At 43.7% G+C, this 16263-nt stretch overlaps 1 long non-coding RNA gene across 3 annotated transcripts in view; it reads left to right on the forward strand.

Annotated features, from left to right (window-relative positions):
* LOC131908989 (uncharacterized) overlaps positions 1–16263 on the forward strand; it is a 45846-nt gene that overhangs the window by 10401 nt on the left and 19182 nt on the right. For all 3 annotated transcript variants that reach the window (XR_009378715.1, XR_009378716.1, XR_009378714.1), the window contains exon 2: positions 9905–10004. This is a non-coding gene — a long non-coding RNA (uncharacterized LOC131908989). The remainder of the gene's footprint in view (positions 1–9904; positions 10005–16263) is intronic.

The raw sequence follows: 16263 nt of genomic DNA on the forward strand, positions 1-16263 counted from the left end.
TTGACCATAATACATCAACAATGATAGGACTGGAGAGCAGATGGCATCCTGGTCAGGACTTCTGGCCACATTAAAAAAAAAAGAGGAGGGGGGGACTCAAACAACCTCCACTTGGCATTTAAAAGAAGGCAAATCTAGTGATGGCTCGTGCTTTTAATCTCAGCACACTAGAGACAGGCAGGCAGATCTGAGTTGAAGGCCAGCCTGATCCACACACTGAGACGAAAGAAAGAAAGAAAGAAAGAAAGAAAGAAAGAAAGAAAGAAAGAAAGAAAGAAAGAAAGAAAGAAAAAGAAAAAACCTTGGCCTAGTGGTAGGATCATTGGTAGAGTCTATGCTTTGCATATGTGAAGCTCTGCATTCAGTCCCATGTGTGTGTGTGTGTGTGTGTGTGTGTGTGTGTGTGTGTGTGTGTGTGTGTGTTATAAGTATAAGTCTATATATATATATATATATATATATATATATATAGACATATGTATGTATATATAGATATACATATAGAGAGAATAAATAGCACATATTATTTCCTGACAGTGTTTTCAACTGCCTATCCATGGATTTAAACTGAGTGCTATTAGAGAAGCTAAGAGGTTGGGTTTTGGAGCCAGACTTCCTAGCTCTTTGTAGAATCTCGGAAAAACTGTTAAGCATTCTCTAACTCAGCTCTCTCATTTGTAAAGTGAGGACAACAGTACCTTCCTCAGTGGGTCACTATGAAAATTAAATATATTACTGCATGTGAAGTATATAGATTAGCCTTGCATTAACTTAAGCATATATAGTGGCTATATATTCTCTTTTTAACAACCAATTAATGAATAAAAATCAAATCTGAAAAAAGCCAGAGAGAGCTGGTCAACTGACAAAAACCATTCACTTACTTACCAATTCCCTATGTACCAGGCCCTATGCTGAGAAACTTTATTCCCTGCAGAGGCCTATTCTTCTCCCAGCCTAGTCAGTCAGGAAATTACCCATGGCTTACTGTGTGTATGACACCTTATACTTGGTGCTGGGGAATGGACATTATAAGTTTTATGGATTAGACACAGCACAGGATCTGGCCTGGTGTGGCCCCTTTAGTTACCTTCCCTATCCCCAATGACTCACATTGAATACCTTGTAAGAGGGCCCCTGAGTTCTTGAGCTTGCTCCCTGCCTTGACCCTGGCCTTAGATCTCTGGGCTCTGCTGTTTCCTAATATGCCATTCTTTCTTTCACATTGTGTTCCTGCAGCCCTAGGGTTGGATATATGTAGCTTTCCCAGCCAGACTTGACACTCCTCAACTTACTTTGGTGATTGATACACTTGCCAGGTGTTCTAGAATCCCCTGACTTAAGGCTGTTTCTGTTTCTATCCAGTAACCCAATGATTTAGGCCAGACTTTTCCATCTTGTAACTGGTCATCTTCCATTTTGTAAATGGTCCATCCTAAGTTTTGTGTTCACCTGTATAGTTCAATGACCAGAGGATCTACATTTAAACTTTTTTTTTTTTTTTTTTTGGTTTTTTTTGAGACAGGGTTTCTGTGTAGCTTTGTGCCTTTCCTGGAACTCACTTGGTAGCCCAAGCTGGCCTCGAACTCACAGAGATCCGCCTGGCTCTGCCTCCCAAGTGCTGGGGTTAAAGGCGTGCGCCACCACCGCCCGGCTACATTTAAACTTTTAAAGTCAAAACCACTCTGCTTGCATATGCAGCAAAAATTCAATGGTCTTTTTGAGTCATCAACACACTAAAAGGCCCATATATTCCTACTGTCTCTACCATTACAACACCAAATTGACACACATTGCTTCTGTGTGTGGTATGTGTGTATGTGCTTGTATGTGTATGCGTGTGTTCTTATGCGTGCATGTGGAGGCCAGAAATGGATGGCAGGTGTCTCCCTCAATTGTCTCCACCTAACGTTTTGAGACAGAGTTTCTCTTGACATGGAGCTCACCAACTCAGCTAGACTTAGTGGCCAGCAAGGCTGAGGGATCCTCCTATCTTCACCTTCCCAATGCTGGGATTATAGGTATTCACTGTGGTAGTTGGGTTTTTTTGGTTTGGGGGGGGAGGGTTGTTTTGTTTTTTAACTCTTTGGACTACCACCCAGCTCCCAAATAAATACATGGAGATTTAGTCTTACTTATGAATGCCCGCCCGGCCTTAGCTTGACTTGTTTCTAGCCAGATTTTCTAACTTAAATTATCCTGTTTCTCTTTACATTTTGCCTCTGGGCTTCTTACCTTTCTTTATTCTATATATCTTTCTTTCCTTACTCCATGCCTGGCTGTGTGACTGGGTGACTGGCATCTGGCATCCTCTTCTCCTTTTCTCTATCCTCCCCTTTCCTCTTGAGCCTAGATTTCTCCTATTTCTTCTCTTTGCCTACTAGCCCCACCTACTTCTCTCTCCTGCCTAGCTATTGGACATTCAACTCTTTATTAGACCAATCATGTGTTTTAGGCAGGCAAAGTAACACTGCTTTACAGAGTTAAACAAATGCAACATAAAAGAATGCAACACATCTTTGTATCATTAAACAAATATTCCACATCTTAAACTAATATTCCACAACACACTGCCATACCCAACTTTTTACACAAATGCCGTGAATCAAACTCAGGTCTTCAGGCTTATACAGCAAGCATTTTACTGACAAAACCATCTTCTTAGCACCTACAAGTTGCTTTTCTTTTCTTTTCTTTTCTTTTCTTTTCTTTTCTTTTCTTTTCTTTTCTTTTCTTTTCTTTTCTTTTTGAGACAAGGTTTCTCTGTGTAGCCCTGGCTGTCCTGGAACTAGATCTGTAGACCAGGTTGGCCTCGAACTCACAGAGATCTGCCAGTCTCCACCTCCCTACAAGTTGCTTCTTAAAAGTGACATCATTTTTAGATATGCATATTCCAGGCTGTTTCTCAGTACCCTTAAAGTGGAGTAAAGGCCGGGCGGTGGTGGTGGTGGTGGTGGTGGTGGCTAACACCTTTAATCCCAGCACTCAGAGGCAGAGCCAGGTGGATCTCTGTGAGTTCAAGGCCAGCCTGGTCTACAGAGCAAGATCCAGGACTGGTACCAAAACTACACGGTGAAACCCTGTCTCAAAAAACCAAAAAAAAAAAAAAGTCATAAAGATTTGGACCTGTTGATTTGCATGATTTTTCAGAGTTTCTAGCTCTACTGAATAATAACCTGTTTTTACAAATCACCTGTGGATGCCTACAAAAGAGCTAGTTTCAATTTTTACAATACCATGGAGAGGTTGGTACCATATACACATTGGCACGCACTTTCAGGAAGGGATGTAATTTGCCCCCTACCTCTCACATGCAGCCAAAAGTGCTAAGGCCTGTGCTTAGGACTGGCTGATTTCCAAGCTGCCTCTTCTGAGTAATTTATACCCAGCTTTCAAATTCAAACTCTCCACATTCTCTCTCCCTCTCCCCCCTCACTCTCTCTCTCTCCCTCTTCCCTCACTCCCTCTTCAGCTAAAAATATCCTGAACAACATCCTCATTAGCTAATATGCATAAATTATTTTTTGCTTTTTGAACATAATTGGTTCATTCAAAGGAAAGGTTTCCACCTACTTGAAAAAGCCAAGTTGCTTAGTAAAGATCTGAAATCAGCAAAGGCACTGCTTGTGGATTCCTCTCTGCCATTGGCCTTGTGTCACTAGCCGGGTGGCACTGTAGGGGAGTGGAAAACAAGCCTCCCTTCCTTCACTCACACCTGCCACATTGGAGCTGGGGGATTGGGGCAAGTCTCTTCCTGTATCCCAAGCATCAATCTTCTCAGCTATTAACAAGAAGTATTTCTCCTGTAGGGTTTCTCTAAGGACAATGAGATCATTTCTGAGTCCTCACAGGGCAGATGTGGCCCCTAGAAAGTTGGGAGATAGCCAGGGCAAGGTGGTGCACACCTGTAATCCCAGCACTTGGGAGGCTGAGGCAGGAGGACAACAGAGCTCAAGGTCATCCCAAGCTACCTATCAAAACTCCATCTGGAAAAAAAAAAAGTGATATTGCTCAGAAGCAGAAAAGGTAGGATAGTCTGGTGATTGAATACCTAGAGCTCAGGACCAGAACATGGCATGTATCAAGCCTGAGTTTTCTTACAGTAAAGAAGACAGAATCCCTGCAAAAGGCTTAATAACAAATGGTGGTTGCATTCCCAGCAAGCCTCTCTACCCAGTGCTGCTCTAATAGCAGTCAGAGTAACTGAGTTCTGCTTCTAGGGCAAAAAATGCACACAGACACTAGGTTGGGCAAGCACGAGTGCTCTGGGTAGCTCAAACCCAACTTCTGGTCATGTGACTGATGACAATGTAATGGGCTCTTCACCCTTGAGTGCTAAGGAGGAAGTAACTCATGCATTATAACATATGAATATGATGTATTTTTCCTTTTTTCCTTGAACAATGTGGACAGAGAGCCAGAAACACGTGTTGACTTAAGCTTACAGCTGGTGCCTCCTCCCTTTTCCTGGCTCTGTCTGCAGATAACAAACTTAGCCATTGCAGTTACCCAAGTCAGTCATGTTTCTACAATGTCACCTCAGCTCTGTTTGTATATATATGTGTGTTATTATCCTGGATGATAGCAGTTAACTGTGTATATTGTATAGTCAGCTTATTATGAGATGACTGTGAATACCTCTACATTACTGGTTTTCCAAGGATAAGCATGTGTTAGTGCACATGCGTACATTTGCATACATGGACACACACACACACACACACACACACACACACACACACACACACGAGTGTACGACATAGAGTTATCATGCATATTTCTAGAAAGCTACATCATCCTGACCAATTAGGCAAGGAATCCTTCTGTGGGGGAAGTCCAAACATTCTTCAACATCATACTCTGAAAGAGGAGGTCGTGAGCAGCAGTCACTGGCACACTGATTACATGGAAAGGGGCTTGAAGGCAGATATAAGGGCCAAAGATTGTAAAATATCAGTGCGACCTGGTCTTAAAGAATTAGGCTGATGTGAATTTAAATCCACCATGCTGATTTTGAGCAAGCCTCTTCCTCATCTTAAAGCCTCAGTTTCTCCAGCTGTTACACTTTGCACAGTGCTGTGATGATAAATGAAGTGAAGGCTGGGCAGGGAATGAGTCACAGAGCCAGAATCAGGGTGATCCTGGGTACAAGGTGGCTCTTATTCTGAGAAAAGAAGTGCAGGGTCAGACAGCAGGTGTCCCAGCTCATACACTGCAGGAATGTCCCTTCCAGTCACCTGAAGCCTATAGAACAGGAAACGTGCAGAAATGTGTGGCTCTCCATCTGGTTAATGTTCGCCTGCATTTCCTGCTGGAGAGCATCACTTTTTTCACCTCACCTGGTTTGTTTACCCAAACAAGCTGCTCATTAACAACACGAACTGCTTTTTCTGCAATTCTGTTGACAGCACAAATGTCTGCAGTCAGCTTGGGAGTTTGGTGGGAACTGCTACAGGATCCCACCCGGCCTAGCTAGCAGAGCCTCTCAGGAAGAAAGTCAAGCCCTGCTGGGATCTCGGGGAGGAGGGCAGCCCAACACAAGACAGCTGGCTGGCAAGTACAAGCCAGAGGCTCCAGCCTGGGTGGAGACAGGGCCCTTTCTCCTGAGAAGCTGTGCTCTCTAGAAAACAAAGGTATTCAGGAGCTAAGGAGAGGGCTCAGTGTAAAGTGTTTGCCATGTAAGCATGAGAGCCTGGGTTCAATCCCCAAAATCCACCTAAAGACAGGTATGGTAGCACTCAGTTATAATCCCAAGGCTCTTACAGCAAGATGGAAAGTTGAGACAGGAGAATCCCTACGAGCTCTCAAGCCAGCTGGCCTTGTCTCAAACAAGGTAGAAGGTAAGGACAGACACTCAAGGTTCTCCTCAGACTCTATAAACATGCTCACTCTCACACACAGAAACATATACACGTAGAGAAAGGTTGGACACAGAAAGATATGTGGAGGTGAAAAATTAGGACCAGACATAGCAGACAGGATAAAACTCCAAACAGAAGGTACAGGATAGGCATGGCCAGGGCCCAATTGACAGTCCCTGAGGACCTCTTTCCTGGCCTCAGGAATTCAGCACCCCCACAATAAGAAATAGGTGAGAAAAATAATTGCCCTTTTTAAAAGATTTATTTTTTTTTTAGTTATGTGTATTTATATGTGCCCATGTGGGGGTATGTTCATGTGTAGGTGGGTGCCCATAGAATCTAAAAGAAGGTGTCAGATTCCCTAGAGCTGAAGTTACAGGCAGTTGTGAGCATGGGGCTGGCAACCCAGGTCCTCTGGAAGAATAGCAAGTGTTCTTAACTACCAAGTCATCTCTCCAGCCCTATGTCTTTCTTCTTAAGTTGGCCCTGAAAGCAAACCTCTGCTGCTTATCTCAGCTGCTCAGGAAGAAAGGCAAGGTTTTTAAATTTCTAAGTTAAATTGAATTTATTTCCCCTATTGTCCTCAGAATGCATCGCTTCTACCCATTTCTCCTGAAGGTTTTGTGATGGCATAACAATTGGAGCTGGGGGATCTGGGAATGAAAAGACACAGCCTCCTCTTGTGTAATTTATAGTCCAGGGGAAGGTACTACTAATGAATAGGACAGGGACTGAGGAGGTTGCTCAGTGAGTAAACACTTGCTATGCTAGCACGAGGATCTGAGGATCCCAGTCCAAATACTTAATACCGATGTAAAAATCTAGGCATGTGCATGTTACCACAGTGTTAGAAGGCAGAGACTGACAGATCCTGAGAGCTTACATGCTGGCCAGCCTGGATGCAATGAATATCTCAGGTTCAGTGAAAGACCCTGTCTTAAATGAATAAAGTAGAGAACAATAAAGGAAGACACCCAGCAGAGACAGGTGGATTTCTGTGTGTTCAAGTCCAACCTTGTCTACATAACAAGTTCCAGGACAGCCATGTCTCAAATATATATATATATATATATATATATATATATATATATATATATATATATATAATTTACATAACATCGGACCCTTTAACTGCCTTTAGAAATAGAGACCCAAAGAAATAGGAAAGGGGTCAGGTAGCAGGTAAAAGTGTTTGCTGTGCAAGTATAAGGACCTGAGTTCAGATTCCCAGAACCCACACAGAGCCAGTAGTGCTAGTCTGTAACCTGGTGCTCCTACAGTAGAATGGGAAGCAGAAACAGGAGAATCCCCCCAAGCTTTCAGCCAGTTTGCCTGGTATGTGCAGTGGCAAACAGGAGACACTCCAGTCTCTAATGGTGGAAGGTGAGGACCAACACGCCTTCTGCTCTATCTCCATATGCATGCCAAAGCATGTTGTGCATGTCTGCATTCACATACACACAGACAAACACAGAGTTTAAAAACAAACAAACAAAAAACCAGGGACATGTTGGTGGGTTATTTTGGGTTTGGGTATTTACATCTTAGTAAGGTTTAAGGTGATAAAGTCGTGTAGCTAAAGAGTGGCAAGACACCATAGTGTATGTGCTGGTTCAGGATTTCAAGATACCAGAGCAAGTCATTGTGTTTGTTTTCATGGAAACATAGTACATAGAATTTGCTTTGTTTTTTGAAAAAGCCCAACTATAGTTGCTGGTGGATAGATATTCATATTCTCTCTCTCTCTCTCTCTCTCTCTCTCTCTCTCTCTCTCTCTCTCTCTCTCCCTCTCTCTCTCTCTCCCTCTCTCTCTCTCTGTCACACACACACACACACACACACACATCATGTATATATATTTAAAAAGAAACAGCAGAAATGAGGATAGAGATCTTATCCAGGCTTAGTGAAGGTTCATGCTCAGTTTAACAATAAACCCCACAAAGAGTACCACACAGCATCCTACCTACAAGGAGAACAGAATCCAGGACTCTCTAAAATGACACTAGCTCTCTCCATCTACTGAAGCCCTGGCCCCACACTCACAGCTTTTCTCTCCACAGTGAATGACGCTGGTCATCAGTCCAAAGCCCCTGTGCCAAAGCTCAGGCAGGACAGAAAGTGCGGGGTGTGTGTGTGTGTGTGTGTGTGTGTGTGTGTGTCCAAGGACCAAAGTAGCCTTCCGCTTCTTACTGGGGAATCAAATTCACTTTCTCTACTCCCCTAACAAGGGCTACACACTCTCTGGGACTTCTAGATCCAGCCCAAAGGCAAAGGGATGAGGCACTGACTAACAGAGATGTGCCAGGAGCTAGGTCACTATTCTGAGATATGACCCAAACCTGTTCTTGTACTACCTCATTCAGTCCTCTCACCTCATGAGGAAAGCACTCCATCATTTCCCTTTACAGACAGAAACTGAGGTACCAAGACTTTTTCTCATGTGTATGTGTGTGGTATGTGTCCTCCCATGTGTGTGCTCACATGTGTGTGTGCAGGTGTGCATGTACTACATGTGTGTGCTTATATGTGGAGACCTAAGACTAATATTGGGAGGCTTCCTCAATTTCTCGCCATCTTTTTTGTTGAGGTAGGGTTCCTTACCTGGGTTGAATCCATAGCTTTTCAATACAGCTTTTCTGGCTAGCCAGCTTGCTTAGGGGATCCCTGGCCTCCACCTTCAGAGTACTGAAATCATAGGTGCTCCAGCACACTCATCTGACACTCACATGTGTTCTGGAGAGCTGCACTCCTGTCCTCACACTTGTGCAAGCATCTTAACACTGAGTCATCTCCCCAATCCTGAGGCACTAAAATTTTGAGTGACTATGGATAACAGCACCCAAGACACCACCCCGTCCCTTTTCACTCCTCACCTCTCCTAGTGAAGAGTTGACAGTCCTGACTCAGTGACTGTCAACACCTTAATGCACCAGGCATGATGCAAACATGATTTTATTTAATCTTCCCATGGACCACTGGAAGTGGGTAGTTTTAATCCCAATTTATAGAAGGAAACTGGGACTCAGAAAGAGAAGAGAGACTCATCCAACCTTGTGGGTCAGAGATCTTGAACCCAAGCCTGCTTCTCTCCATATACTCAGTCCCCACTCCCAAATCAGACAAGAGTCCAGAGCATGAGGAACAGACCACTAGCTCCTTCTTCCTAACCCCCACTGTTCATGTGTCCCCTACACTGTGCTCACAGCTGGCTGATCTCTTCCACACACAGCTTGGGAAACTCAGGGCATGTGGGAGAATACAACCAGGGTAGACTGTGATCCCTACAGTTGGAGGTGAAGATTAAAGTCCCTCAGTGCCAGGATTACTTTGCAGATTGAATGAGAGTCAATCTGGGTAATGGTAGACACATAGAGGCACTTAGAAACTCATTTTTTGCTTCCTTCCCCCAAATCATTCTCTCTAGCCAGTGAGACCATATCAGCTTGTAAGAATCCATCTGGTTCCCATGAGCACCCATTTCCATCCACCAACAGGTAAAATGACCCTTTGGGGCTGACTCATTGCCATTGCTCCAGATTCCTCTAGGCATGTGGAGTGCTGTACATACCTCCAGTCCCATACAAATGCCTTCATTTACTGCAAGTATGACACATTCTGACATGTCTCCCTAGGAAGGTAGGCCTCAGGCCACACAGACATAGGAACTCATTTTCCCATTAGGCATTTACTTCAGAAGAACTAATTTAGCCTCATTTCCAGGAGGCTACATTGCCTGTAAGTGCAGGGGTACAGGTTGGCTGGGGTATATTCTAGGCTTAAATAGGACCCAGTGTTCAAAAGGAAGACCCTCACCCCCAAGAATGCTGGACTGAAACCTGCAAGTGGGAAATAGGTCCACAGATAGCGAAAATAAAGCAGGAAAGGTAGTCCTGCAGCCGTGGGTGTAGCCAGAGTGTATGTTCAATGTGTTCAAGGCCTTGAATTTGAAGCCTATTTTATTCCTTTGCATTGTCATCATAACACACTCTGGGCAAAAGCAACTCAGGGGAGGAAATGACCTAATTGGCTTACACTTTCAGGTCATAGTTCATCACTGAAGAAAGTTGGAGCAGGAACTTGAAGGAAAAAGTATGGGGGAACAAAATAATAGAGGAAAAGTGCTTCCTGGATCACTAGCAGGTTTGTAATTTGTTTCCCTTTTCGTTCAGCACAGGACCATCTTTGGTCCTGCCCATCAATTAATAATCACTACAACCCCCAACAGACATACCCACAGGCCAATTTGATTTAGACAATTCTGGGTCATAGTTTCTCTCTCAGGTGACTCTAGGTTGTATCAAGTTAAAGCTAACTAGAACAATACCCAACACTGAAGAAAAAAACAAAACAAAACCATAACCAAAATACATCTAACTACCTAGCTTGAGACAATGCAAGAAACACTCCACAAACAGGAGGCAATGGCTATGACTTAGAACAGGATAAACCAAGCCCAAACATTTTTAAGACTGCTGCTGAGCATTCTGTAGTCTTTTCAGATAACAATATGGTGTGGATGTTGGACTGCCTTTCACAAGTTCATGATCTTTGGTGCAATCATTTCCTCTCAGAGAATCTGCCTGATATTAACAATTTATGATGGGGACAATATAAATGCACAAAGGAGTACTGAGGATATGGCTCGGTTGATAGAGTCATTGCCTAGCATTCACAAAGACCTAGGTTTAATCTCCATCACTGTATCAACCAGGGGCAGTGGACATAGACCTGTATAATCCTAGCACTCATGAGGTCAACAAAGGAGAATCAGAAGTTCAGGTCATCCTTGGCTATACAAAGAATTCAAAGCCAGCCTGGGATACATAGACCCTGTCTCAAAATATAGATAAATGCAGAACGATAGTGATTGTAGCTTAGTGTATGTCTCGATTTCATTGGACACCTATGGCATTGTCCTGAAATAAATGAGACCTCAAGATATCAAAACATAACCAAACTGTGTCCTTTTTCTGGAAGTTGATATGACAAGATAGCAGGGGCCTGGGAATTATAGAGAACTACATTTTAACATTTGCATTTCTCTGTTTAGTACTGGGGATCACACCCAGGGCTTTGTTCATGTTAAGCACGTACTCTGCCACTGAGCTACATTCCCAGCCTCTACTTGCATATGTTATTCCTGTTTTCTCTTGTTCATTTGCTCATTCGATACATAGATATTTATTTAAAAGCTCCTGAGTATAAGCATAGAATTACTATATGATCTAGTAATTTTCAAATAATTAAAAACAGGAATTTGAACAATCACTCATACACAAATGTTCTTATCAGCATTGTCCATAGTATCCAAAATTGGAAACATGACTATCAGTTGATGGACATATATATGAAACATTAACCTGCTATAAAAATATTAAGTACAGCCGGGCGGTGGTGGCGCACGCCTTTAATCCCAGCACTCGGGAGGCAGAGCCAGGCGGATTTCTGTGAGTTCGAGGCCAGCCTGGTCTCCAAAGCGAGTTCCAGGAAAGGCGCAAAGCTACACAGAGAAACCCTGTCTTGAAAAACAAAACAAAACAAAACAAAACAAAAAAAACAACAAAAAACAAAAAAAATATTAAGTACAGATATGTGCTATATTGTAGAAGAACCTCAAATATATTATGCTTAGTGAAATAAGCCAGACACAAATGGTCATGTATTGATTATATGATACCATTTCCATAAAATATCCAGAATGGGGAAATCCAGAGAGAGAGAAAGAATATTAGTGCATAGTGCTTACCAGGGGTTAGGGCAGATGAAAATGGCGAGGGGGGGCAAGAATAGGGGAGACAACTCCTTCATGGGCACAAGGTCTTACTTGGGGAGGTAGAGATGCTTTGGACCTAAGAAATCATGGTTATACAATAGGGCCAGTGTGGTAAAATTCACTAAATGGTGTACTTTAAAATGGTTTATCTTGGGTTAGGCAAATTTCATTTTAATTGTAAATCTTAATTTCCCATGAGTTAGTACCAATCCTAAGAATGAGATAAAATCTCTGCCTCTTCAGACTTGGGCATGCAATTGGTAAGTAAATAAGCATCAGTCAAAATAAGGCAGTCATTTCAGCCCATGATACAGATAACTCAGAGTAAAGACCTAGACAAGATAGTCAGGGAAGGAGTACCTCAGCTCACATGTTCAGGGGAGGGCTTTCTGAGGAGGTTGCATTTAACAAGTTTAAGGAAGAAATGATGAGGTACCTGAGGGTGAGAACACTCCAGGCAGCAAGAACAGGCATGAAGTTTCAGGAGTAAGCATGAGCTTGAAGTGCCCTATCTAACGTGACTGTGATGGAAGCAGATGGAACGAAGAAGGGACTAGAAGAGGGAGAGTTCCAAGGCTGCCTGGAATGCTTTCTCTGAATAGAGTCTACCTTTGTAAAACTGGGACCAGATACCCACCTTATGGGGCCAGGGGACTCAGTGAAAGTGCCTGTTGTGCAGGCCTGAGGCTGAGTTCAGTCCCTAGAACCCACTACAGCAGAAGGAGAGAACTGACTGCCACACGTTGTTCTCCGACTTCCATGAAGGTCCGTATGTGTGTGCGGGGGTGGGGGGGTGTGGGGGTGGGGGGTGTGGGGGTGAGGGGGTGGGGGGGGTTGGGGGGGGTGGGGGTGGGGGGGTGGGGGGTTGGGGGGGTGGGGGTGGGGGTGGGGGGTGGGGGGGGTGGGGGGGGGGGGTACAGCCATGCTATACCTAGTTGACAGTGTTCCACAACAGAGACACATCTGTCTTCCTACAAAACAAGCTTGGGAACAGCATCACATTTGGCATGACTGGGGAAGGCAAGGCTGGACCATAGCTTACAGCTCTCACAGCCCTGGTCCCAGAGTTTCAATTTACATAGTTATCTTGGGACTGGAAGAAAGGGAGTGGAAAAGCTGTTAGGGCATCAGCACACTGAAAAGTCCAAGTTAAATAGTTTGATTTCTTTCAGTTTTTCTCAGAGAAAAAGAGGCAAAGGTGAGATGTTTATTTTCAAAGCAAGCAACATATTTCTTATGACAATGTCTCTACTTAATGGCCCTGTCATGTCTAATAACTTAGGAGATAAAATACGTTCCTTTGATCTGAGCTAGTCAAGAAGAATGACAGCTGGCAGTCGGCACAAAAATTTAGTGCCTTGTCTAATTGTGTTGACTTCTCATTATTGGAAAGTCTCACAACCAGTAGATGATATTTTCTTTTAATTTTTCAAATTGTTAACCATTTCCTGGCTCCCAGCCCCAATACCCACTTGGGGATTTTTTCTCATCTGAACCAATAAATCACCTAGGCCAAACCTTAGTTAATGTTTGTGATTTTTTTTCACCCATTCAGCAGAGGTCACAGAGCTCTGTACACGAGGCTTGACTTAAAAGATAGAAAAGAGGGCTGGGGAGGTGGCTCAAACAAGGCCCTGAGTTCAGACCTCAGAAGCCACATTTAAAAGCCAGGCATGGTGACACACACTTATAATTCTAAAGCTGGAGTGGCAGAGATCACTGGCCAGCCAATCTGACCTACTTAGTGTAATCCAGGCCAGTGAGAGTCCCTGTCTCAAAAGATAAGGTAGATGGCGACCAGCAAGAGGGCTCAGCGGGGCAAGGTTCTTGCTGCCAAGTCTGATGACCTGAGTTCAATCCACAGGACTCAGGGTAGAAGGAGAGAGCTAGCTCCTGAAAACTGTCCTCTGGCCTTCACAGGTGTGCTGTGATACACATGCCCTGCCCAATACACACACACACACACACACACACACACACACACACACACACACACACACACAAATAAATAAATACATACATACATAAATACATAAATGTGATAAAAAAAAAAGGTGGATGCCTCCTGAGGAATGATGCCTGAAGCTGACTTCCATAGGTATACATACATGTGTAAGCACACACACTTAAACCCTACATGAAGACCTACACATACAAAAAATTTTTTAAAATAATTAACTTAAAAAGTAGAAAGTAAAATAAAAATGAATCAGTCTTGGACCCTGCTGAGGACTCATTGTCTAATAAGAAGAATGAATACTTAACCGGTTGCAATACTCTGATGGCACAGAATCTTAGCATCTTGGAGAAGTCACTTCCTTGCTTTGAGCCTCAGTTTCTCCAAAGAAAAGCAGTTTCCACACAGGGCAGTGGCTGGCAAACTAGAGGTGCCATCAGAATGACTTGGAGGTCTTGGTGAAATACAGGCTGCTGGGCCACACAACTTGTTTCTGCAGGTCTAAGATGTGGACACACATCTCTAGGAATGTTCCAGTGGATGCTGATGCTGTAGATGGTCCCTGTTTGAGAACTAAGCTCATATACTGATAGGGAGGTTGATTTGAGGCAAGGTGTGTAGAAAGTCCAGGGCAGCACCAGGCTAGGTTTTGCTCAGTAAGCAGTCTATCTATATAAACCATAGACCTGGAAGGCACTGTGCACGGGAAGAAAAGCTTTCCTGCAAGAGACAGCTCAAGAACAGAGGTCTGAAGACAGAAGACGCTGTGGCTGTTCTGGAGTTAGCATGACCTCCACTCTGCTGAGGAAGTCTCTTCAGCTTTCCCCTCTTGAAGCAATTGTCTGTGTTCTCTCTCTCTCTCTCTCTCTCTCTCTCTCTCTCTCTCTCTCTCTCTCTCTCTCTCTCTCCCTCCCTCCCTCTCTGTCTCTCTCTGTCTGTCTCTCTGTCTCTCTCCCTCTCTGTCTCTCTGTCTCTCTCTCCCTCTCTCTGTCTCTCTCTCTCTGTGTGTCTCTGTCTCTGACTCTCTCTTTCTGTGTGTGTGTGTGTGTGTGTGTGTGTGTGTGTGTGTGTGTGTGTGTTATTTATAGGAGTATTTAAATCAGAATTGGTGCTGGAAGAGAAGGGAGGCAGGGAAATTTTGTTATATTAGCTGATCCTATGGATGCTTGCTATAAGTTACACTCAGCTATAAAACTGAGCTACATTCCAGATAAATGGATTGTCACACATTCTCTCTCTCTCTCTCTCTCTCTCTCTCTCTCTCTCTCTCTCTCTCTCTCTCTCTCTCTCTCTCATTTATATATTTGTTTTTGGGTTTTTTGTTTGTTTGTTTTTTGTTTTGTTTTGAGACAGGGTTTCTCTGTGTAGTTTTGGTGCCTGTACTGGATCTCACACTGTAGACCAGGCTGGCCTCGAACTCACAGAGATCTGCCTGGCTCTGCCTCCCAAGTGCTGGGATTAAAGGCATGTGCCACCACCACCCAGCTTCATTTATATATTTGACTCACTTAATTGTTTTGGTTTTTGTTTTATTCTTTTTGAGACAGGGTTTCTCTGTGTAGCTCTGGCTGTCCTGGAACTCACTTTGTAGACCAAGCTGGCCTCAAACTCACAGAGCTCTGCTTACCTCTCCCTCCCAAGTGCTGGGATTAAAGAAATGGGCCACCACACCCAGCTTACTCACTTGATTCTTATTTGAACTCCCTGACACTTGACTTCTTTCATCTTCATCTAATTCTCCAAAACAAATGATGTCACCATCCATCCTCTTCATTTCCATGTTATGGATGAGCATAGTGAGTTATGCAGGGCCAGATGATTGACAGGTGATAGGGTTGCCACTCAAACCTAAGCCCCTACCCCAGGTTCTGGGCCACCAGCCACTGTGCCAAGATGGATTCTGTGCTGCTGGATTGCAACTTGCACACCAGCAACCTCTCTATGGAGAACAGTATGGTGGCTCATCTCTTGAAGAGTGCTGCATGTTCGGCAGATTTAAATGGGATGATTCTCAGTGGAATACAAGCAATTTCTTTGAGTGACTTCTCTTGTTCATATGCTTGACAGATGGTCACTAGGCTCCTGCTCTGTATGCAGCTCCATCTGGATGTGAAACCTAAGGTCTGGGGAGCCAGGTGGCATCAGGGACTTTCAATTGTATATGTACCTGGCTGGCTGATTCATCCAGATTACCTGAATTACCCTGAATAACATCAGTACCACCTATGGTGATATTTTCTCTGTGTACCCCAATGAGGATCAGAGGAAAAAGCCAGCCACTATATTAAATATAGAAGTCAGGCAATGGTAGCACACACCTTTAATCCTAGCATTTGGGAGGCAGAGATCCATCTGGATCTCTGTGAGTTCAAGGCCACACTGGGGAACAGAGACAGGCATGGTGACACACACCTTTAATCCCAGCACTAACCATAACTGGAGGTCTGTACAGACAAGCAGAAAGTGATATAGCTGGATGGAGAGAAGTGAGATTGCAGAACAGAAAGGCATATAGACGTGGGTATACAAGAAGTAGTTATCTTTGGAGACTGAAATGTCTGTAAGGTGAGGTTGGCTGTGGCTTTTCCTATTCCTCTGATCTCTCAGGTTTTTAACCCAATATCTGGCTCTGGGTTTTTTTTTTTTATTAATAAGAGCATTTAGCAATT

The sequence above is a fragment of the Peromyscus eremicus genome, chromosome 4 (assembly GCF_949786415.1).
Source record: "Peromyscus eremicus chromosome 4, PerEre_H2_v1, whole genome shotgun sequence".
In the NCBI taxonomy this organism is placed as follows: domain Eukaryota; kingdom Metazoa; phylum Chordata; class Mammalia; order Rodentia; family Cricetidae; genus Peromyscus; species Peromyscus eremicus.